This window comes from Nicotiana tabacum, chromosome 5 (genome assembly GCF_000715075.1).
Source record: "Nicotiana tabacum cultivar K326 chromosome 5, ASM71507v2, whole genome shotgun sequence".
Lineage (NCBI taxonomy): Eukaryota > Viridiplantae > Streptophyta > Magnoliopsida > Solanales > Solanaceae > Nicotiana > Nicotiana tabacum.
The window spans coordinates 42096345-42121380 of record NC_134084.1 but is presented as its reverse complement, the minus strand read 5'-3'; the positions used below and the strand labels follow the sequence as shown (position 1 = coordinate 42121380).

General features: G+C 35.8%; 1 pseudogene; it reads right to left on the bottom strand.

Annotated features, from left to right (window-relative positions):
- Positions 1–513: 513 nt before the first annotated feature.
- Positions 514–2336, bottom strand: LOC107769343 (pentatricopeptide repeat-containing protein At5g43790-like; annotated as a pseudogene).
- Between the last annotated feature and the right edge of the window lie 22700 nt (positions 2337–25036).

Genomic DNA, 25036 nt, shown 5'->3' with positions numbered 1-25036 from the left:
GTGAATATGTAATTGGAATCCATAAAGCATTTTTTGGAGTGCATGTAAGGCTTATCATTTCTCCATGATTAATCAACTTGCTATAATTCAACAATACTAAAAGATAGAGATAAATATAATACAGTAGCTCTACTTTATACATAAAAAGCGAGATCACAAGGAAATGGAACACTAGTTTACGCTTTTTTTTTTTGAAATAGAGGAGGCAGGATGTCCGACTAAGTAAACTAGGGGCGAATTTATAGGGAGATGATGGGGCACGTGAATCCATGGTCTTTCCGTAAAATTAGATATTTATGTACATATTTTTTTAAATTGGTATTATATTAATTGTTCGCACCCATGCTTCAAGAAGATTGAATGATGCACTTGATTGAAGGTTAAGTTATTTACTAAGAGGAATAAGGATCAATTCCCACTTAATATAATTTTTCTTTCATTTTTAAGTAGTGCACGCATGTACTAAAAATTCTAGATCCGCTCGTGAAGTAAACTATATGTTGTTCCAAATAACACAAAGTACAAGAAATTCTACCAATAATCCAAACAAGAACAAGTCCCATTTCTGAAGTGATGAAACCTAGATCTATCTCTTACTATAATTTCCCTCTCATAAATCCTTGAAATAAGCTTAGTACCTGCATGGCAGTCACTACAAACCCTTAGGTTCTTTATAATTCTAATAGGGGAACCAGATTCAGATGCAATAAGAGCATAAGCAATGGCTAACCTTTCACTGTGATATGAAAGTGCATCTTCCTTCTCTTCCTCTTCAATGTCAAACAACACTTCTCTTGTTCCTGACTTATGACCATGTCCTTGCAGCCTTCTATTCATCTCATCTAGCTTTAGATATATCCAGTTAGCATGTGGATGAGTCTTATCGCCAATAAGGAACTTGTGCATAACATCATCAATATCGATAATGCTACTACCAGGAGCTTTGTCGATTCCATGATTTTTCATCAACTTCCTTATATTTTTCGCATCATCCCACTTTTTCATGCTAGCATACATATTCGATAACAACACATAATTCCTGCTAGTCTTTGGATTTAGCTGTATCAACTGTTTAATGCTGATTTACCTACCTCTAAGTTACCATGAACACGAGCAGCTCCTAGTAGAGACCTCCAAAGAACTGCATTTGGCTTCATAGGAATGGTCTGAACTATTTCTTCAGCCTCCTTCACCCGGCCTGCTCGACCCAAAAGATCCACTAAGGTCCCATAGTGCTCAAGCTTAGGCTCAATTCCATAATCCTCCTTAATTGACTCAAAAAATTCGCAGCCTTGATTGACCAACCCCACATGAGAGCAAGCACATATTATAACTAGCATAGTTACATTATCAGGAACCAAACCTTCTAATTCCATTTTCTTGAAAAGGTCAAGAGCCTCCAGCCCAAGGTCGTGCACTACAAGTCCTCTAATCATGGCATTATAACAATATGTGTCTCTTTCAAGCAATATATCGAATAACTGTCGAGCAATATCAAGACCGCCACAATTTGCATACATGGTGATTAAAGCTGTGCCAACGAAGCGGTTGAGCTTGAGGCCGCTCCTAAGCAAAAAATAATGAGCCCATATCCCCTGACTAACCGCACCCAAATCATCACAAGCACTAATCAACGCCACCAAACTAACCTCATTAGGACTAGCCAGAGATTTCTGCATTTGATTAAACAAAAGTAAAACTTCCAATGACAAATTAGTTCTATCATAAGCATTATCAAGATTGGCTTCATATTGAACAAAAGTATTATGGCCATAAGCTGTAAGTATGGAGTTCCAAGAAGCTAAATCCGGTCTTGTGATTTGATCAAAGAGGAATCTTGAAACCCCTAATTCGCCACTCCTGGAGTAGAAATTAAGCAACGAGGCTTGAACAAAATGATCATAAGGTGGTTCAAGGAATATCAAGACATGTTTGTGCAAGGCACGACCATGTTGAAGTCATGGTTGAGAACTACAAGCCTTAAAAAGAGACAGGTAAGTGTAATTATTGGGCTTGAGAGTGGTTTGAGTGAGAATACGAGCGTAAATAGCTAAAGAAAAGTGAACTTGATCGTCTTTCCTAGCAAGGGATGATGAGATTAGGGTGTTGAACAGGAAAATTGTTGGATTGCTTGCTTGGTTGAAAATGGTTAGCGCATAGGAGTTGGTGGCGGCTAGGGTAAAGGACGAAATAAGTATGTGACTGAGAGGGTAAGTGTGGAGAATAAGTTCTGTTGTGATCATTTGAGCATGCACTTGCTTGAGGATGGCTATGTTTTTGCATTGTTCTATGAGTTTGAAAATTGGGTGCGTAGATTTTGGGCTCAATGTTTTCATGTTATGTGCTCGAAGCTTTGCAAGACAAACATAAATTTTCACAAGTCATTAGTGCAGAATGAGATTTCTTCTTTTGATGGTGCACTTGCACAGGATTAACCGCACGGCAGAACCCAACAACAATTCAGATCATGCCCACCTCTGAAAATTAAATAAAGACATAATTAGCTCATCATTTCAACATATACAAATTTAGCACCTATGTGAACAAAAATCATACATCTTGTCATTATGTTCAAGATTTCTTTTTTTTTAATCGATTTAGTTACAGATTGATATAAAATTTTGTTCAAATAATCTCACCACCATGCTCAGATCACATCACTTTCAATTAGGATAGTCACAATTTTCCATTATAAATAAAATAAGGAAAAACATAAACATAATCGAAATTTGATAAATAAACTAAAATTCAAAAATCCTTATGAAAGAAATACAAATTACCAATAAAAAGAAAGTGAAAATGTGAATCACAGCATCTTTCCGTAAAGTGAGAAAGTTAGTACTTCCAGTCATTTAGAACAATATATATCAAACATCACCAGCATTTTGTAGTCTAGAAGTCAAAGTTGATATGAAAAAGCGAACCTATGCCATAGTCAACTGAGGTGTTCAAGTATTTAGTCTCCTACGGAGCCCAGTTTATGCGCGACAAGCTTAGCGCTAGCTTAACAGAATAGAAGCAACTCAGAGAGGTTGTTAACAGCTTATGCATGAGCTCATGTTTCCACATGAGAGGCAGTTATATGCAAGTCGCAGTAATTTTACTGAAATTAATTAGGAGAATAGCTCATTACTCATGCAGTATATAGAGTATTGAGTATTAGCAGTAGCCTTGTGTCGGTGATAACTTATACCTGATATAGTTTCCTGGACCCAAATTTTAGCATTCAAACTCATAGTTCCTGAGTTGTTGGTCATTGACTCATTGGTACCAACAGGTATTAGAGTCATTTGAATACTCGAAACAGTGTTGAAATGGCTAAAAGACTGCCAGAATATACTGAAGTGGATGTAAAAGAACTCACTAAGCAGCCTAAATAGTTGCCACCTCACAGGGGTACCCTCGGTCAGTGACTATATACCAGTGAATAAGGAGGCTTATATATATTTTGATAAGTAAAAAGAAAAACATCACATGTTTGTTTTGGCTGGAAAGAAATTTTGTTCTTGTCATTTGTATACTACCACAAGGACTCAAATAGATGCACCCGCAGAGCATAAGTTTTACAAACCACTCACTGAGGACTTATTAGATGAATTGGATGAACCAAGATATTTTCTAAGGTGGATCAGAGAGCAGGTTACCATCAATTTAGAATGACAGCTGAGATTATCTTCAAAACAAATATATTGGTGATGTCATTTGGCCTAACCAATGCACCATCCACCTTAAAAAGCTCGACGAACACCATCTTTAAGCCTTAATCATGTAAATTTGTATTATTTTTCTTCAATTATATACTAATTTCCTTCTTCAGTAGTTCAGTAAGAGGTATAATTTATGCTCTTGATCGTAACCTTTCAATTTTATTCGGGATTTATTGTGGAGACAAATGCTAGTGACCGTGGTAGTAGTAGCAATGTATTTTCTTATCAATTATCAATTACTATCAACTTAGACTTGATCTATTTATGCAATCTTTAAGTTGTCATATCACCTTTTTACTTTCAGAACAGGCCCCCAACCAAAAAAAAAACTCAAATTTCTGATAAGCCAAAGGCGCATACTAACTTTCAGTTTCAAGCATTGCCAAGTCAAAGGGAGTTGAAATTCGCCATTTTTATCAAGTGGCTTCAACTATAAAATATTACAAAAATATACTGCTTGATTTAGCCATCATATTAAAAAAGAAAACGTCAAGTAATAACACAAGAACATAAATAAAGGGGAAGAGAAGAAAGTAGACCTACTTGGAAGAAGAAACTTATGAAGAAATAGCCATTTGACTCTTTAATTTCACTTCAGTCCCTTTTTTATTTCCCCTGCACTAGAGATTTTCTCCCTGCCACCTCCTTCCAAAAATGACGATAATGTCAATCTGTTAAGGAGACCAGAGCATTCTTCTCTAAGGGCAACTTTGGCATTAAGGGAAACAATTTTTTTCCGTTGTGTTAAAAGAGATACTTTACCCTCGGTAGAGAGGTTTTAATAATATTGTAGAGGTTTTAATAATATTGTAGCCTTTTAATTTGATAAATCCCTTTAAACTCTCACAATTCCTTTCTTTTGTCGACAAATCCCAATCACAGTTCTTTCTAAAGAATTTTTCTCTTTCTCTCTTTGAAATCAACCCTCTTTCTACACTGATTTTATAAGATTTTCTTCTAAAGTTCATAATTTTCTCTAACAATAGAAAAGAAAGGGATAAATTTTTTGTCAATCTGAATTTTATTATGGCCAGAGTTTGGAGCTTTTTTGGCTTTTCCCTTTTCTTGTTGGCGTTCCGATGGAGGACTAGCACCAGATAGATATTAATTATTTGACTCGATTGTTCGAATTAAAATTATTAATCAATAAATTTTGAATGTGTTTGACTCTCCACCATTGACAGCCAGGTTTTAAAGCTTTGAAATTGAATTCGGATTTCAAAAAATATTAGTTGTTTGGATTAGGTGTTATTGCAAACGATTGGAATATTCTATAGAGTTTGTATCTCAATTTTGAGGGTATGTGGTGAGTATTAGATTTGATTTTGGCTGGATTTTCAGAAGAAGAAAAAGAAGAACGCTCGCATACAATATACATACAAAATTGCATTAAAGTTGTATAATAATTGCATGAAATTTGTATGAAAACTATATTTGATTGTATTTTATTTTTAGTTGTATTTTTTTATCTGAATATTGTATGAAAAATAAAAATTAGTTGTATATTGTATGAGTCGTTGTATGAAATTTGTATTTAAGTTATAAATACTATTTTTTACATAAAGTTATTGATATGTATCAAATTGTATTAAGAGTAAAAGTTTTGATTGGAATTTCAGAGATGAAGAAGAACACACCACATACAAAATATATACAAATCATATATAAAGTACATACACAAAACATATTGTATAAAATTTGTATGAAAATCGTATATATATGTGTGTGTGTATATATATATATATATATTGTATAATGTTGTAGTTGTATTTAACTGGGTAAGAATGCAAGTTGTAGACTACGGAAATTGTTGGATTGTTTACTTGGTTGAAAATGGTTAGAGCATAGGAGTTGGTGGCGGCTAGGGTCGAGGAAAAATGAGTATGCGACTGAGAGGGTAAGTGTGGAGAATAAGCCCAGATGTGATCATTTGAGCTTGCAATTGCTTGAGGGTGGCTATTTTTTTGCATTGTGCTATGAGTTTTAAAATTGGGTGGGCAGGTGAAGCCAACACTAAATACTTCCACAGTCTTATTAGAGGAAGAAGAAGGAAACTCTATATCCACAAAATCAAAGACGAGAATGGACAGTGGATCCAAGGTGGTGAGGCTATTGGTAAAGCAACATGTGATTTATACCAAGACCTTTTCATAAATCCAGGAGGGGTCATCAGGGAAGATCTATTGTCATGCATACCCTCCATGATCACTCCTGAAGATAATGTTATTCTGTCAGCAGATCCAACCTTACAGGAGCTCAAAGAAGTTGTGTTCTCTATGAATCCCACAAGTGCTGCAGGGCCAGATGGTTTCAATGGTAAATTTTACCAATCTAGTTGGGACATTATTAAAGATGGTCTGCTAGATATTGTACTAGCTTTCTTTGCGGCTGCAATGTGCCAAAATACATGACCAGTGCATGCTTGGTTCTCCTCCCCAAGGTGGAATTTCCAAACTCTTTATCTGAATTCAGACCTATTAGCCTCAGCAATTTCATAAACAAGATCATCTCCAAAGTTATAGGTGCTAGGCTTGGGCCTATAATTTCAAGAATTATTTCTACTAACCAATTAGGTTTTGTAAAAGGAGGGAATTTCTGAGAATATCATGCTTGCTCTGGAAATTATCCATGGCATCAAGAAACCAAATGAGGGATCTAATGTAGTCATAAAGTTAGATATGGGCAAAGCATATGATATGGTCTCCTGGAGTTTCACTTGCATAATGTTGAGGAAAATGAGTTTTTGAGAGATGGCCATTGATATGATATGGAGAACCATGTCCAACAATTGGTATTCAGTCACTGTAAATGGAACTAGGCATGATTTCTTCCATTCTACAAGGGGACTAAAGCAAGGAGATCCCCTTGCCCATTCCTTGTTCATTATTGGGGCCGAGCTTCTATCTAGAATGCTTAACACCCTCAATCATAATAAGTTTTTCAATGGTTTTTATATGGAAAGAAGGGACCCTCAAGTCAATCACCTCAGCTTTGCAGATGATATCATCATATTCTTCTATAGAAAAAGGTCATCTTTTCAGAAAATCATGTGGATATTGACCAAGTATGAGGATACTTCTGGCCAACCGATCAATAGGCAAAAAAGTCATTTCATGACCTCCCTCTGTGCATTTCAGTCAACAATTAGAAGAATCCAAGCAGTCATAGGTTTCTCCAGAAAGCTATCCCCTCTCACTTACCTGCGATGTCCACTGTACACTGGCAGGTTGAAAATCATCCACTTCAACAATCTAATCTCCAAAATTGCTGGAAGAATCAGGGGTTGGCATGGCAAAATGCTATTACATAGAGGAAGAGCTACTCTGATAAAGCATGTTCTCCAATCTATGCCAATCTATCTACTGTCCGCAGTCTCTCCTCCTAAGACAGTCATGAAACAAATTAAGAAGCTAGCAGCAAATTCTTCTGGGGTATGGAAGATAACAAAAGGAAATACCACTGTGCTTCATGGAACAAATTATGTTTCCCTATGAATGAAAGGGGTATGGGATTCAAATCCATAGAAGACATTTGCAAATCAATGGAATACAAATAATGGTGGCACTTCAGATCTACTCAATCCTTGTGGAGTAACTTCCTTAAAGCCAAGTATTGTCAAAGATCCAATCCCATCTCCAAAAATGGGTAAAGGACAATCACAAGCATGGAAAATATTGACGGTCAACAAGAAAGAAGTTGAAAAGAACATCCAATGGAGACTCCAGTCTGGAAAATGTAGTTTTTGGTAGGAGAAATGAAGGAGGCAGACCTGGGAATATTTCAGTCTCCTATTTTTGGAACAATGGCCGGTGGAATATTCAAAGACTCAATGAGAGTGCCCCACCTCACATGATCCATTTGATAACTCAGATCCCAATCTTTTTCAATAGCAACTTGCAAGATGAAATCATCTGGACCCCTACTATTGATGGTAGGTTCACCTGTGCTTCTGCATGGGAATTAATCAGAAAAAATAAGCAACCCAACCTATTCAATAAGATGACATGGCATAAAAAAATTCCATTCAAATGGTCCTTTTGCTTGTGGAGAACTCTCAGAAATAAACTCCCAACTGATGACAAGGTGCTAGTTTTTAGCAATCCTACTGTTTCTAGGTGTGTTTGTTGCCCTATTAACTCCAGCGAAACAGTTGACCACCTTTTTAGCGTGGGTAACTTTGCCATAATTGTGTGGAGGAAATTTGGAGGGCCAGTTGGAATTCAAACTGAAGACATGCCTCTCAAAATACTTTTGATGAAGTGGTGGCTTCTCAGCAGTCACAATGAAGTACAAAGACTCATCTTAAATACCTTGCATATCATAATATGTTGGAATCTATGGAAGAATATGTGCAATGCCGAATATGGATCCAAACCATCCTCCTTGACCAGAGTTTTATTTTTCATTAACTCTGAAATCAGCCTCTTGCTTCGAGCCAATTATCCAGAAATCAAATAGCCTATTAGATGGCAGAATTTATACTCTTTCATTGAGAACCTCCATCACCAAACCATCTCCACCCAGGTAGTTTTGAAGAAACCAAGACATGGCCTTGTAAAGATCAACAGTGATGGGAGTTCACTCATAAACCTAGGAAAGATTGGCACATGGGTGATTATTAGGGATCATAATTGTGGCTTCATACACGCCATTGCTGCACCATCAGGGGAAGGTACCAATAACCTTGCAGAAATTGAAGCAGCTTTCTTAGGTATCCTATGGTGTTTGAGTAATGGATACTCTTAGATTCACTTGAAATCAGATTCTACTCTCTTAGTTCAATGGTTAAACAATGGCAAAGGGTTTCCATGGACCATGAAGATGAAACTTCAACAGCTCTCAAACCTCTATCATCAATGTGAGGAGTTCACATGCTCACACACATATAGAGAAGCCAACTGTCCTATTAACTCTCTTGTAAAACTCTGCCATCAATTTTCAACTCTTGCCAATTATACCTCACTCTCCTCATTGCCAAATCAAATAATAGGCCAGATACTGCAGGACTCCCTAGGTACTCCAGCATTCAGGCATAAGAAGACAAGGAAAATCAGGTTTCCGTCACAACAGGCTACTACACCTGAAGCAGATTTGGTATTGCTACCACTGATGCCTCTTGACAATTCTAATGCTTATGGTTGACCATGATCAACATAGTGGGGCAGTCACAATATTCCAAATTACCACTGACTATGGCAGCACCAATAACAACAGTTCCTCCCTCATGTGGAACTGTACAATTATGAGTTTTCACTAATTGTGTTTGCTCTTTTGCATGTTTCACTATCCTATGACCTATCCAACTTTTTGTTGTTATTTCAGGGTGTGGTTGTGCCCATTCTCCTTGAATACCAACAAAGGAAGGATATAGGTTATAGAGAGAAGGAGGTTCACCTTAAAAGACATAGAATTGGATCCCACAAAAACATGCCCTTTTCATTATCCATACAAGAACACAACAACACCCTATTTCTTTCCCCCAACACACATAAACACTCACATAACCAACCAAATACCTATAGACATCAGTCAAGAATCACCTACCTTCATCCATGCTGCATCACTTTACACAAGAACTCGATTGTAGAAAGCATCAAATCCAAAATTCTGGGCAGAAATGATCAATTTCTACCTAATATTGCTCTCTTCTGCTGTTTCCATCCTCTTCCTCAAGCTTAACCAGTTGATATATCTTTAGAGTGTGGTAGCAGCAACCATGATGTTCATTCCTATGGAAATATATCAACTGGCTAAAGCACACCACCAATGCCATAAAGCAACAGCTCTAACTTCAGTCCTTCATAAGACTCCTTATATCTACACTTGTACCTTCCCACCTATTTTTCACCTTCTCAACCACAGAAACATCCATCAAACTGTATACAGCCAAAACAAGAACCTACAAACAGTTTCTCACTCAAAAGCAAAGATACAATCCCTCTTTCCAGACCCCATAAGAACCTGGAAACAAGGGCTTCTTTAACTAACATGTTTGCTATTTTTTGCAGGTACATGGAACTAGCTTGGTCAATTGCTGCACTTTCAGTCAGTGGTATCAGCATCTCAGATGCTCATTCTGCTGAAAGTGTATCAATTCTACCAAGTCTGTTGATCCAACTTCCAACTCATCTTCACACACCCACAATTGCTTACCTTCATCATTATGTCAACGGCAGCTCCAAAGCAAACACTTTCAGGAGATCCCCGTTTCTATTGATCGCATGAAGCAACAACAATCACAACAAACTGTCAAACTTTGCTGCCCTATGCTTCCACAAAGAAAACACCAACATGAGACTTCTCATTATCCTGTCTCTATGTAGCAGGTCCATTTACAGAAACTTGCCACCAATTCCACTTTTCAGTCATCAGCTTTAGTTACCATGCATTTTTCAGTCAGCAGCTCTTAACAACAAGAGTCTACCCATGACAACCTCTTACCTAGCATTCAGCAGCTAGTTGCTAGCATAAGCCTTGGTGGACATTTGAAAAAAGATAGTGTTCACTCCCTTCTGTCAACAATAACAAGCAGCAGCTCTCCAGTCCAGTTTATTGGATCCTTTTGAAATTTATCTTCAATCTTGCTTTCTTTGTCTCCAATGCCAAAGTAGGATTGAAGATAGCCCATTCCACTACTACATGTTTTTTGTCACCCTTTCACGGGCCTTTCTACATTTTTGCTAGATGTAGGATTTGTAACATAGGGAAGATGATCTTCCATCTCACTACTTCAGTAGAGTTAGGATCACTTGTGTATTTCTGTATAGTTGACCTAGGTTTACATCACTCTGATTTTGTACATCTAGTTATCTACCACCATTGGATAGATAATTGGTAAATCACTCTAGGTCTTAATCATCACAACATCCAGGGCTCATTTAGTTGTAGTGCTGTATGGTGGGCCGGGCTGGGATTGGGACCGGGCCCGCGGTCCTAACGGGTAAATGGGCCTGGCGGGCCGGTCCTTAATGGTGCAAAAAGCCCGGGGCGGGCCGGGTATGATAAAATAGCCCACGAGCCCGGGACCGGCTGGCGGGCCTGGGCCGATCTTACGGGGAATAACGACTACTTTTAATTTTTTTTTTTTTAAAATAGCAACGGTCAAAAATTTAAAAAGTAGCCGTTGGGCTGATTTTGACCGTTTGGAACTTTTAAAAATAGCCATTTGCCCCCCAAACTTTATTTTAACCCCAAACTTTATATAATTACACTTTTTCCCAATTCTCAACTATAAATACCCCTTCATTCTTTCATTTTTACTCACCAATTCATCAATCTTTCTCAATCACTCTCAAGTTCTCTACTATAATTGCTTATTTTATTGTTGAAATTTTGTGAAAAATTGTGAAGTTGGTGAATTGAAGTATTCAAGTCTTCAACGATTTTCAATTTTCAAGAATTCGGCAATTCGATAAACTCGTTTCAACTCTTAAGTTTTAAGAATATATTTTTGTGTGTTTTAGTTTGCATAATTGTAATTAATATGACATCTTTGATAAAAATGTTTGGTGGTAAGGGAAAAGCTAAAACTGGTGAAAGTAGTGGCCAACCTACTACCCTTCCCCCGGCTCCCCGACCCAGACCTGGTAGACGTCCTGCTGCTCCTATTATTCTTGATAGTGATAACCCCTGTTTTCAATTTTTCGATAGTCAATTTTGTCATAATGTTGCACCAGGTGAAAATTTAGATGATGAAACTATGAATGCTCTTTATCCTAATGAAACTATCTTTGAAAATGAGGATGAAGATGAAACCCAACCGGATTTAGATGATACACCTACTAGTCCTTTTAATAACCCAACTGACATACCGCCCGACCCACCTGTAGAAACCCCTAGTTTTAATAGACAACCTCCTAAATGCCTAGAAACATCATTAGTTTGGAATTGTTTTACTCAAGTAAGAGAACAAAATAAGGCTAAGTGTAAAACATGTGGGAAATTACTGGCGCATAAATATACTGGAGACCGTAACGGCACGGGTAGTTTGACTAGGCACATAAAAACACACCCTAGAGATAAAGTTAGACATTTACAAATGAAAGCGCAGCTAGAGGGGACACGTGTAGATTGTGCGGAAAGCCCTAGTACAGGTTCAAATCTAGTTCAACCAGGAATTAACACTGTGACCGGAGGTATTTTATATTACGATCCAAATAGAGATCGTGAAGAATTAGCAAAGATGGTTACCGTTATGTGTTTACCCTATTCTTTTCCTTCTAATCCTAATTGGGTGCATTATATTAGAAGAGTTTTTAATCCTACTTATAAAGGTTGGCCTCGCGCAACAGTTAAGAGCGATATTTATAAATATAAACATGAATATGAACAATATTTGCGGTATTTATTTACTCATATAACTAATCGGATTTCTATTACTACTGATATTGGTAGAAGTGGTAATGATTGTGATTATCTAACTGTTACAAGTCATTGGATAGATGAGGAGTGGACAATGCAAAAACGCATTATTGCGTATAGAATAATTAATTCACGTCACACATGTAAGTTTATAGTTAACACTATTGCAGATATTTGTATATATTTTTGCTTTAGAGATAAAATAATGACAATTTCTATGGATAATGCTTGTAGTAACACTAGTGCTATAGGCATACTTACAACAACACTAAATCCTGCATTTAGGAATATATTCCATGTTAGATGTATTTGTCATATTTATCATTTAATTGTCGGTGATGGTATACGAATTTTAAATTTAGAAATTGAAAAGGTTAGAATGGCTCTTAATTGGCTTTTTTATTCAAACCGTAGAAGTAGACTTAGAGATTATTTTAAAAAATGTGATGAATATGGCCTTAGAGAAAGAAAGGTTCCTAAAGCTTGCCCGACTAGATGAAATTGTATGTACGAAAGTTTAGTAGTTGCATATGAATAAAAAAACCAATTAATGCAACGTTTAATGCTCGAGTAGGTGGTGAGGATGATGATGAAATTCTTACTATTCAAGATTGGACGAATGTTAAAATTCTTATAGATTTTTTAGAACATTTTCAAATTGCTACAAATGCATTTTCTGGGCAATATTATCCGACTATTTCAAACTGTTTAGTTTATATTGCAGCACTATGTGATTTGTTTGTTGAATTTTCGGAGGGTGGGAAAATTTATCAACTTGCTATAAATGCAATGAAAGAAAAGTTTAAAAAATATTTTTTCCCTATCCCTCCTATTTATGGTGTTGCTGCAATGTTAAATCCTACAATGAAATTAGGAGGTCCTCATTTTTGGTACTCAAATATTTATAAGGCTTTAGATCTTTCAAATGAGGAATTTGCTACACTTGCAGATGCAAAAGCCTCAATTAAAATTAATGCTCAAACAATTTATAAAGTTTATCAACTTGCCTTAGAGCATGCTAGCCCAAATGTTCCAACCCCTACTTCGTCTAGTTCACAATCGTCTAAAAGAACTGCAGACTTAAAAGCACTTAAATCCTGGACGGAGTTCAGGGGTTCTCAAGGTGATAATTATGATGAAACTTCACATCTAAATGAGCTTCAAGTTTATTTGTCGCAGGGACTTGAAAAGGAGAATCCAGACGGCACTTTTGATCTTTTGGAATGGTGGAAGGCAAGGGAAAAACATTTTCCGGTTCTTGCAAGGATGGCTCGGGATATTTTATCTATTCAAGCTTCAACTGTTGCATCAGAGAGCGCTTTCAGTCAAGCAAGACTTCAAATAGGTGATCATAGAGCGTCTATGAGGGAGAGCTTGGAAAAATCTGTACTGTTCAGAGATTGGAGCCGCTCGGAAAGAAGAAACTTTGGAATTGCGGAATCACAACCGGCGATAGATGAAGCTTATGAAGAAATGATGGCGGAACTTGCGGAGGATGCTGCTTCGCCCGGAAGTGGTGATGAACAAGCTTCTTTTCCACCACCACCAACGCAACCTCCTCCGAACCTTGAAGGATTTATGAGATTTGTTAGAGATACAATGTAGATTATGGTGTAACTTGTACTTTGGCACATCTTCTTTTAGTTTTTTCCCTTTTAATGGTGGTATTAGTACCTTGTTGTGCTCATTCCATTGAGGGGAGGAAGACTAAGAAAGATATGTCATTTTTGGTAATAAAAATTATAAGACATGCCCTTGAATATCTTTTTGCAATATTTTTTTGTCTTTAACTTGCAATTATTTATAAGCTATAATATATATACATAACATACAATATATACTACAAGAAAATATATAAGGGAATATATATACATAACATACAATATATACTACAAGAAAATATATAAGGTAATATATATACATAACATACAATATATACTACAAGAAAATATATAAGGGAATATATATATATATACTACAATATATATATATATATATATACTACAAAACATTATAAGAAATTATATTTGGAAATATATATACATAACATACTATATATAGTATACTATACTAGTATACTATATATACTACAAAACAAGATTTTTCAAAATTCAAAATGAGGGCCCCACCCCCAATGACCACCAACTATATATACTACAAAATAAGATTTTTCAAAATTCAAAATGAGGGCCCCACCCCCAGTGACCACCAACAGCCATATTGCACAAATAGCCATTTTTTTTTCCAGTTTACAAAACTAACCTTCTCTAACACTATAAATACCCCCTCCCTCTTCTTCATTTCAATACTCAATACTCATTTCTCAATCTAAATTTCTCTCAATCTCTCAATCTCCAATTTTCAAGACTTCAAGTCTCAATCTTAATTTTCAAGTTACATCATGTCTCGTTCGGAAAGAGTGCGCTTATTTGTTTCGCACTACTATGAAGTGCTTGAAGAAAATGAAGATGGCCAAATATTAAAGTGCAAGAACTGTGGAAGAGTCTTAAATTTTCGTTCAGGGTGTACCACAGGCAATTTAAGGAGGCATATAACGTATTGTGTTGGTGGTATTTATCCGCAAATTAGTCTTTAAGATTTTTCAACAATTTGTGTTATTTTAAAATTATTAGACGTATTTATGCTTCATGTTGTACTTTCTTATTAATTTATTATGCATGGCAATTTAGTTTTACTATTGTTTTGTTATTTTACTTTTTCGTCAAGCACTTTAATAATTAGATTTCTACATATATATTACATATATATTATTTATATAGCCATGATATGGTTTACAAGAAATTGCCTTAAACAAAAAAAAATAAAAAAAAAGCCCGAAAATAAAAAAGCCCGTTAGGCCCGCTAAACCCACGAGCCCGGCCCGTTTAGCCAGGACCATATGGGCTTAGGCCCGTCACGGGGTGATTCCACCCGTTGAGCCCACAAAGCCCGGTACCGTGAGGCCCGGGACCGCCAGAGCCCAGGCCCGCTAAGCCCAGGCCCGTTAAGCCCGACCAGTTTGGCCCATTTAGGCCCGGGCCCGACCCAGAATACAACATTATATAGTTGTCATGTTTGAACAACTAAATGCTCTAACATCACATTTCTAGAGGTCAGGTCCATTCCCCCTCCATTGTTGTAATTTTTTGTTATTTATATGAAAACCAACCCTAGGTACAATGCTTAGTGGCTTAATTTAAAAAAAAAATTGGGTGGGCAGATTTTGGACTCAATGTTTTCATGTGATGTGCTCGAAGCTTTGCAAGACAAACATAACCTTTCACAAGTCATTAGTGCAGAATGAGAGCTCTCCTTTTGATGGTGCACTTGCACAGAATTAATAGAACAACAGAATTCAACAACAACTCTGATCATGCCAACATCTAAAAAATTAAATAAAGGCATAGTTAGAACTCATCATTTCAGCATATAAAATTTAGCACATATGTAAACAAAAATTATACTTCTGGTCATTATGGACAAGATTTCTTTCTTTTTTTAATCAATTTAGTTATATAAGAATTTGTTCAAATAATCTCACCACCCCGCTCAGATCACATCACTTTCAATTAGGATACTCACAGTCTTCCATTATAAATAAAATAAGGAAAAACATAAACATCATCGAAATTTGATAAATAAAGTAAAATTTAAAAAATCCTTATGAAAGAAACACAAATTACCAACAAAAAGAAAGTGAAAATGTGAATCACAACATCTTTCCGTAAAGTGAGAAAGTTAGTACTTCTTGTCATTTAGAATAATATATATCGAACATCACCTACGTTTTGCAGTCTAGAAGCCATAGTTCATATGAAAAAGTGAACCTTATGTCATAGTCACCTGAGGTATTCAAACATTTAGTCTCCTATGGAGGCCCAGCAAATGCGCGTCAAGCTTAGCACTGGCTTAACAGAATAGAAGCAGCTCAGAGAGGTGTTTAATAGTTTGTGCATGATCACATTTTGCCACATGGGAGGCAGATATGCAAATTTACTGAAATTAGTTAGGAGATTAGTTTATTACTCATGCGGTACATAGAGTATTAAGTAGTAGAAGTAGCCTTGTGTTGGTGATAACTTATATTAGATTTAATTTCCTGGGCCCAACTTTCAACATTCAAACTCATAATTCCTGAACTGATGGGCATTGGCTCATTCGTACCAACTAGTATTAGAGCCATTTGAATCCTCGAACCAATGTTGAAATAGATAAAAGACCGCCAGAATATACTTAAGTGGATGTAAAGGAACTCACTGAGCAGCCTAAATAGTTACCACCTCACAGGGGTAGCAATAATGACAGAATACCCTTGGTCAGTGACTCTATACCAGTGGAAAGGAGGATTATATATTTTCTACCAAGTGAAAAAACATCACATGTTCATTTTGGCTGGAAAGAAAGTTGGTCGATGATGTTCGTACGTTACCACAAGGAGTCAAACAGATGCTCTACGGAGCATAAGTTTTACAGACCACTTATTGAGGACTTATTAAATGATTTCAGATGAACTAAGATATTTCCTAAGGTGGAGCATAGAGCAGGTTACTATCAATTGAGAATGCCAACTGAGGGTATCTTCAAAATCAATCTTGGCGATGTCATTTGGCCTAAGTGTCACGACCCAAAATCCCACCTTAAAGATCGTGATGGCACCTTGTCTCTAAAACTAAGTAAGTCGATCACTTATAACAGCTAAACTTCTCTAAAACTAGATAAGTCGATCACTTATAATAGCTAAACCAGTTAAATCGGATATAATGAAGAAAATCTTAACATTAATACGAAATAAAAGTCATACAAGCCTACATGACGAATCACAACAAATCCCCTAAGACTAGGTAGTGCAAAGTCACGAACTCTGCTAAACTTAGAAACACTTGAAATACAATACTGTCTGGATAGAGAATTGATAGTAATAATGTAAGGAAAGGACTCCATGAGACTGTGACGATCAAGTAGCTCTACCTTGAATCCTCACGATCAAGAAGCTCTCACTACCTGAATCTGCTAGCTCCAATACCTCAGTCTGCACAAAAATGTGCAAAAGTGTAATATGGGTACACCACGGTTGGTACCCAATAAATATCAAGACTAACCTCGGTGAAGTAGTGATGTGATTCCAGTAAAGACACTTATTAATCAAGTAACCTGTGCAAATATCAATATAAGCTAGCAAAAGTGTAGTATGAGTACATAAAGTTATGGTATTTTTACTGGATACTACCATAGATGCACACCCACATGCGCGCCCAAGTTTCCAGGTGCGTGGCAGCGCATGTTCGCCTGTGAGAAACTTAATACAGACCTATTTTTGTAATTTTTGGACATTCTCCTTGACCTATATAAAGCCTAAGCTCGTCCCAAACTAGGTATCTTGGATTTTGGAGTAACCTTTGGAGAGAAAAAGGTAAATAGACAACATAGACTTTGAACACTTCATCCGAATCATTCGATACGAAAGTTTGTTTGAATTCGTGGATTGTTGTCCTCTTAATACTCTTATAATGAATAATTTCTCCAATATGAAGTAGTTCTTCTTAGGGTTATTGACAAATGTTGTGACTTGATTATTATTCGAGGATTTGATTTTTGTTAGTTGCTTGAATTTGTTGAACGGGTTTCTAATTGAATTGCAAGGTTATTTACGTTTTACTTTAATCGGAAGAGAAGTGTTACTGCAATTATCATTGTGTTGTCTTGTTTGGGTTAATTTCACGACTCTCATAGGTAGTCAAAAGAGCTTGTAGAGTTATCAATTGACCCAATTTAGAAGAATAGTTGAGAGACGTTCTTTGTAAGGCCATTCATTCAATGTATTCTTGCATATGTTCCTAGCACTTGTCATTAGGTTGTTTAACGAAACTTTCATTCATTCGGAAGAAGAATTTGAATCCTTAAGATAATCTAATCATCTATTGAAATCAAAAGAGTCAATAGAACTTAAGAGTTGAACTTAGAACAGAGTTATTTCCCAAAAAAAATACTTGAGCACATATCTTGTCAATGCCCTTAATTCTCTCATTGATATTCGATTGTTGCTACTTAGCTACCCAATTTCCATTATTCGTTCGTAATTGATAATCTTAATTTTTACTCTTAGTTCGTTGATAACTCAAAAGCAAAGGTTTATTTTCCTGAATAGTGTTAAGCGAAAGATTTATTTGAACATTATTTAAATCAATCCATGTGGAGACGATTTAATATTATACTATTTTTGACTTTTGTGCTCGTCATGCAATACCAGATATTCGTGAACGCGTCATACAAGTCTCTCTCGTTGAGAATCCCTTGTCCGGGAATGCAATGTCTACCTCGCGAATTAAATGAACAACGAACCCAATTGAAAAAATACTCATCGCGATCACGTCTGTGCTCCCGCGATCGTGAAGCTTAACTAGGGCATCAGAAAAATCAGAGAAACCAGCAGTTCATGCAAACTCCAAAAAGGTCTGAAGTCAATTCGAAACACACCCAAACTAATCAAGACCCCCTCCAAACATACCAACAAGTTCCAAAATAAAACATTGACCTACTCGAGGCCTCAAGTCCCACAAAGTAAGATTAAAATCACGAATCACACCTCAAATTAATCTTAATGAACTATTTCAAATTTTCAAATTCCAAACTTATGCCGAACACTTCTAAACAACTCGGAATCATCTCAAATTCCGCACACAAATCCCAACTGATTTAATGAATCTATTGCAACTCCTGAAACAATAATCCGAGCCCGATACATCAAAGTCAACTCTCGATCAAATCTAAACTTTTCAAACATTCAAATTGCCATCTTTCACCAAATAGTGCTAAAATCTTCTATAAGCATCCAAATGCAAATCCGGGCATACGCCCAAGTCCAAAATTACAATTTGGACCTAATGGTACCATAAAAACTTTGATCCTAGGTAAAATACATAAAGTCAAACTTGGTCAAATGAATCACTCGAAAACCAAAATCGACCATACACCCAAGTCATATCACGTCATATGAAGCTACTCAAGACATCAAACCACCGAATGAAATGCAAATGTTCAAAGCATTCGGTCGGATTGTTACACTATTGTCAAAAGCTAAAATCATAGTTATAGTTGAATTTCGTGGCTGATAATTGAAGAAAAATAAACTTGGTGCACCATTGAAGAAGCTTTGAAGCTTGGGTTTGGGAATTGAAAGCTTAATATAGTTGCTTGAACTTTAGATTCGAATGTGTATCGTATTCAAACTTGTTAAGTTTGGGTTCATTGAAAGATGATTTAAAGTGGGTTTGGTCAAAAATCTGTTAGGGCTCTGACTAAATTATGGCTACTGTAAATGTATTTCAGCTTTAATATGTAGCTGCATTAGGGAATAGGGACCTATTTGACTATTTAAATTTGGGCGTTTTCAGCATCTGTGAAGCTTCAATAGATTGTTATTATAATTATTTAATATGTAGGATTCTAAATGGCTATAGTCGTGTAGTTAGTTTAGTTTATTTAGGTATTTATGATCTAAGACCTAAATGTGTAGGAAATTTGCACGAATGGGATAGCCCGGAGTTTTCACTTTTATAAGTTTGAACTTTAGGATAAATTTTTTCGTGTTTTAGTTTAGTATATTTTTATCGAAAATTTATTTTCCTATAAAAATTAATTATTTTTACACATTTGATTTTGACTATTTTTAATTAACGGTCCGAAAAATGACCACCCATGCTAATTTTACCCCTTTCTAGTGTAGTAAAAAAATGGGCCGAACCTAAAGTTGGCTTATAGTGCGACGTCATTACATATTGGGGGGATTTGTATCTATACCCGATTTTTGGGTCACGTTTTAACTTGTACTAGCTTTGCAAAAAAAATTGCAAGTGTACCCACTTTTTCGTGTAACTTTAGCATACAGGGCTGAAGTAGCAAAGGCAATCACACAAAACTTCAGCATTCTAGTAGAGGGTCTGAAGTAGCATGTGTGCCTGAACCAAGTGTGCTGAAGTTTTTGTTTGTAATTGCTGAACTTAAGCATAATAGCTGAAGTTTTGTTCTCTATTTGCTGAAGTTTTTGTTTGTAATTGTACTAAATAAGCTGAAGTTTTTTTTATCCTGGATTCATTAGTTTTGTCATTAAGCTTTTTCAAAAACTCCAGCAGAAGATGTTGAAGTTATTTAGTTCATTTATAAAAACTTCAGCACTAAATAAGTTGAAGTTTTTTTGTCCTCGATAAGCTTTTTCAAAAATTTCAGCAGAAGATGCTGAGGTTATTTAGTTCATGTGTAAAAACTTCAGCACTAAAAACTGAAGTATTTTTGTCCTGGATTCATTATTTTTGTCATAAAGCTTTTTCAACAGCAGAAGATGCTGAAGTTATTTAGTTCATTTGTAAAAACTTCAGCACTATATAAGCTGAAATTTTTTAAAAAGCTTTTTAACATACTAGATAAATAATCAGATTGCCAACAGTATCTAAATCATAAATTTTGGAAACAATAAACATGAAAAGAACATAATTATCATTTTCTACTAACTTACGTACGTGGAAATATTCACAAATTATTGTCTACTAACTTACGTAATTATTTATAATTTGTTTTTAAATAATCTGATAAACATATTTATGGTAATCATCCTATGAACTGAAGTTTCATAGCAGCACTAACAGTAGCAAAAGAAAGAAGAAGAAGAAGAAGAAGATGAAAACGAAGGAGGAGAAGGAGGAGGAGAAAGAGGACTGGAGTTGTTTAAAAAGTGTGTACAAGGTAAAACTTTTTAAAAAAATAGGTATAGATTAAATGAGGGCGACCAAATAGGGCATCCCATGTAATTTTTACACATATTGTTGGATAGGTTGAACATGATCAAATTTGAAACTGTCCAGGCCCAATAAAAATGATGTTAATATTTGAAGGGGAAAATACCAGTTGTCTCCATTTATTAGTAGCTTATTACAAAATTAACCGATTTATAACATATTAATATTAGCCAATTAGCTATTTGTAGCCAAAAATATGAGTGTTATTAGAATAGATTGAGTACATCTTAAGGAGCATGGATCTCAGTTTTGGGATAATTTGGTGGAGTTTTGAATTGAAAATTCGAAGTAGAAGATGAACATGAAAAAAATGATAGGTGTATCACAGTGTGTATCACTTGCGTATCATATATGTATCAAACACATGTATATCCATGTATACCTGCGTGTGAGATACATGCGTGATACATGTTTGTTCCATGTGTCGCAGAAAATATTTTTGAACTTGATTTTGACTACGAATTTTGATACCAAATCAGTCCAAATCACATCCAATCTTCCTCAAATTTTATATATTGACTCATCTATATGTTCTTAATGAATCTAAACCATACCTATTGAAAAAAGTCCTAGTTTGCTTAGATTTTTGGAATCTTATATTTTCTTTTTGGTGGTATTTTATCACTTTATTTGCTACCTCATCCATGAAATTTCCTTTTAATCTTGCATCTAATGTTGTTAATCACGCTTGAAAATATGGAAGGAGATATTTGTGTGTGATTCTTGGAGAGAAAGAACTTTATTTCTTTGGGTATTTAATTTTTATATGTGCTTGGCTAGTTTTGGTAAGTCTATGATTAATGCCTAGAGGTTGGTAAGTTAGGACTTTTTTGGAAAATTTATGTAAGATTCCCTATTTGAAGCATCAAAAGGTTTTTCTCTTTAAGGACGATTTTTTGAAACTTTTTTTCTAAATATTTTAGTTATAAAAGATAGTGATTTATATAACTTTTTACATAGCTTCTAATTATTAAAACTTTATTTCATAAACTAAGAGATTAATATTTTAATTCACATGAATAAAGTTAGATATATAAATCCTTTTACTCCGAGTTATTTATAAGAATGAACATAGATTGACTTTCAGCAAATCATGACATATAATATCTTGAGATAATTTATATAAGTACTATATCTAAACAAAATTCATGTAGATTGTTTAACGAGGAATAGAAATTTCGGTCAAAGCTTAATTTTAAAAGGACTCGGGTTACTGATAATCAAATATTGAACAAATACGAAGAATTAACTTAAACGATAGCTGAGTAAGTAAAATAAAGCAAAGTAAATCAGTGTATTCCAATAATATTATGTCTCTTTACAAATGTTTATTTCTCTCCTTTTATAGCTATTTCTAAGTAATACGTTTCTTTTCTCTCACAACAGAGCCATTATGAGCAATTAATGGCATTAATGTAACGTTATAATTGGCAATCGTAACTGTTTCGTGAAGATTCTATAACGTTTTTCATCATTGATGCTCATTAATTATGGATAATACGTATTTGTACTTTTTGCTATCTAGGTTCATTCCTCCGATGTCTCTTCAAATTACCAAGAGGTCCGAGTAACTGTTCCTTCCTGTTTTCTTGAATCTTTGCCCGTACCTATTAAGGATCGTGTCTCTTCGAATATTGCCAACTGTCATTCTTTTATTAATCCACGTGTCTTGACGTATCAGCACCTAATTAATTCCAAATGTTAACTTGATTTTTTCCAATATAGATATTCTCCCCACTTGCCATTTATTCATCAATTGAATATTTGGGAAGTGGATCTCATTAAAGAGGGAATTTTTGCCGTCATTCTTCATATCATTATACCTTTTCCAGAACTGACGTTTCGCATGTCACTTTCATTTAATGCATGTGACACGTGGTGACTTTTGATTGGTTCTGTAACCCTTCAGCGCCTTTTGAGGATTTTTTACGGCTTACATCAATCACGAAGTGATAGGTTTTATTATGACGTTCCCATCACTACCTTTTTTGTTTGACGGTTGCTTTTGAGTATAAATATAACCTTTGTCTCTTCTTTCTCATAAAAGTTTTCCATCTTTGAATATTCATTCTTGTCTTCTTCCTCATACAACCATGTCTTCTTCGAACCCTAATCCCCGAAAAGTTCCTATTGTTGATGAACTTTCCCTTGCTCCTACTAGAAGCAGAAGAGGGGGAAGATTACGCAGTCTGGGATCGGTTGCTATTAGAGGTTCTTCTTCTTCTTCTTCTTCTTCTTTGCCTAGTTCCACCTCTCCTTCAGCTTATAGAACTAGGGTTTCTCTCACACATAGGTCTTCATCTAGAAGTAGGGATTCCAATGAGGCAATCCGTGAATCCACAGTAGACGAGATTATCCCTTATGAACTTACCTTCTATACCGATAGAGAATCAATTAGAAACCAAGTTTCCTCTATATCCTCTCATGATCGTGCCGATATTTTTCCTTCACAGATTACTGAAGGCTTAATTTCTATTGTTCGTAGAGACTATCACTGGAGTTTTGATTTCCCAATTCTGATTCCTAATGCAAATCAAAGGATTACTTCTTACAAAACTGGCTTTTCCTTTGTATATATATATACCCTTTTACTTTGGGATTTAGACCCCCTATTGATCTGGTTATCATTGAACTCTACCGTTTCTTCAATGTCTGTTTAGGACAAATTGGCCTTATCGTGTGGAGGGATTTTGCATGTCTAAGGTACTTAGCTAATTTGGCTCAATTGCCTTTCACCTTTTTTCATCTGATTCACCTTTATTCCCCTAAGTTGTTTCGACATGGGATCTTTACTTTGGTGGCGAGTAGTAAGAGGGTTTTAGTCAGCCCTGAGGATGACAAGGACCGTGGCTGGTACGCCAGATTTGTCGCTGCTCCTACGGTAGGGTTAGTAGGTGAAGAAAATGTACCATTCCCTAAAAAGTGAAATTTTGCATGTAAGTTTTCTTTACGACTTTCTTTCTTTTCTTTTTCCCCTTTTTTTTTAGAAAGGGTTGTTCTTCCCGTGACAGTTTCGCTTCTCTTTTTTCAGCAACCATGGGAATTGTTGAAGAGATTTCCAATTTCTGTGGTTGGGTAGAGAAATTATTGTCCATTGCTCCGATGGAAGTTAGATCTTGGAAATACCTTTCAAACAGGTTTGGTTGGAAGGTTAAAACCCATGGTAAGAATTATTCCTTCTATTTTCATCTATTCTTTCATTAGAATGTTTTTAACCCTTCTTTTTTATCAGGGTTTCTTATTCGCAGTGTAAGTGCTGAATTGATCGCAGCTTCTAGACTTTCTTTGGAAAGAGCCCAGGAGATAATCTTGGGTTCTACATCGAAAAGGAAAGTTGGCAAACCCCAGGATTCTGAAGAGGAAGAGGAACGAGATGGAAGTTTTTTAGTTAGAAGGTCGCGGGCCGGAAGACGCATCATTTCGGATAACGAAGATACTCCTCCCCATTCTGTTCTCGTGATCGAGTCTTTTGAAGCCACCTTAGTGAGTTCTGACGAAGATACTCCTATGGCAGCTCGTGACTCTGATGAACAACTTTTTTCACATGGGTTTGATAGTGAAGGTTTTGATTTGGTGTCTAATGAAGTACCTCTTGCCTCTTTCCTCGTGTCTGTCCCAATAGAATGCACTTGCCTGTTTCTATTGTTGTTGTTCTTGCCCCACCTCAAGCTATTCTGACTTTCTCTACAGTCCCCACTACTAACATTTCTCTAACTAAAGTTGGTTCTTCAAGTGGAAGTAGAATGATGAAGCAAATTACCATTGAGGTTCCTATCGATGGTAATCTTCTGAAGAAGTCTGGTCAACCTGACATATAGTTGAAACCCCTGATTTGTCCCATTGAATAGTCTAAGCTAGAAAGTCATAGTTCTTTGACTTGGATGAATGACATAGTGCAATCATCGCTGAAGGTATTGATGTTTTTTCGTGTTCTATTCCATTTTTTATGCTGAAATTCTTACCCTCTTTTTTTTTACATATAGATCAATCTCATCGGTGCGGAGATGATGAAAAGGGTTTCCTATACAGAGCAATTGATGCATGATTACCAGATTAAGGCAGATAATTGGAAAGAGCAGTATAGAAAGTCTCCAACTTGAGATGGAAGTTTTAGAAGGAAACAAATGTACCTTAGAGCAGCAACTGAGGGTCATGGCATCAGAGTTAGCAGTTGAAAAA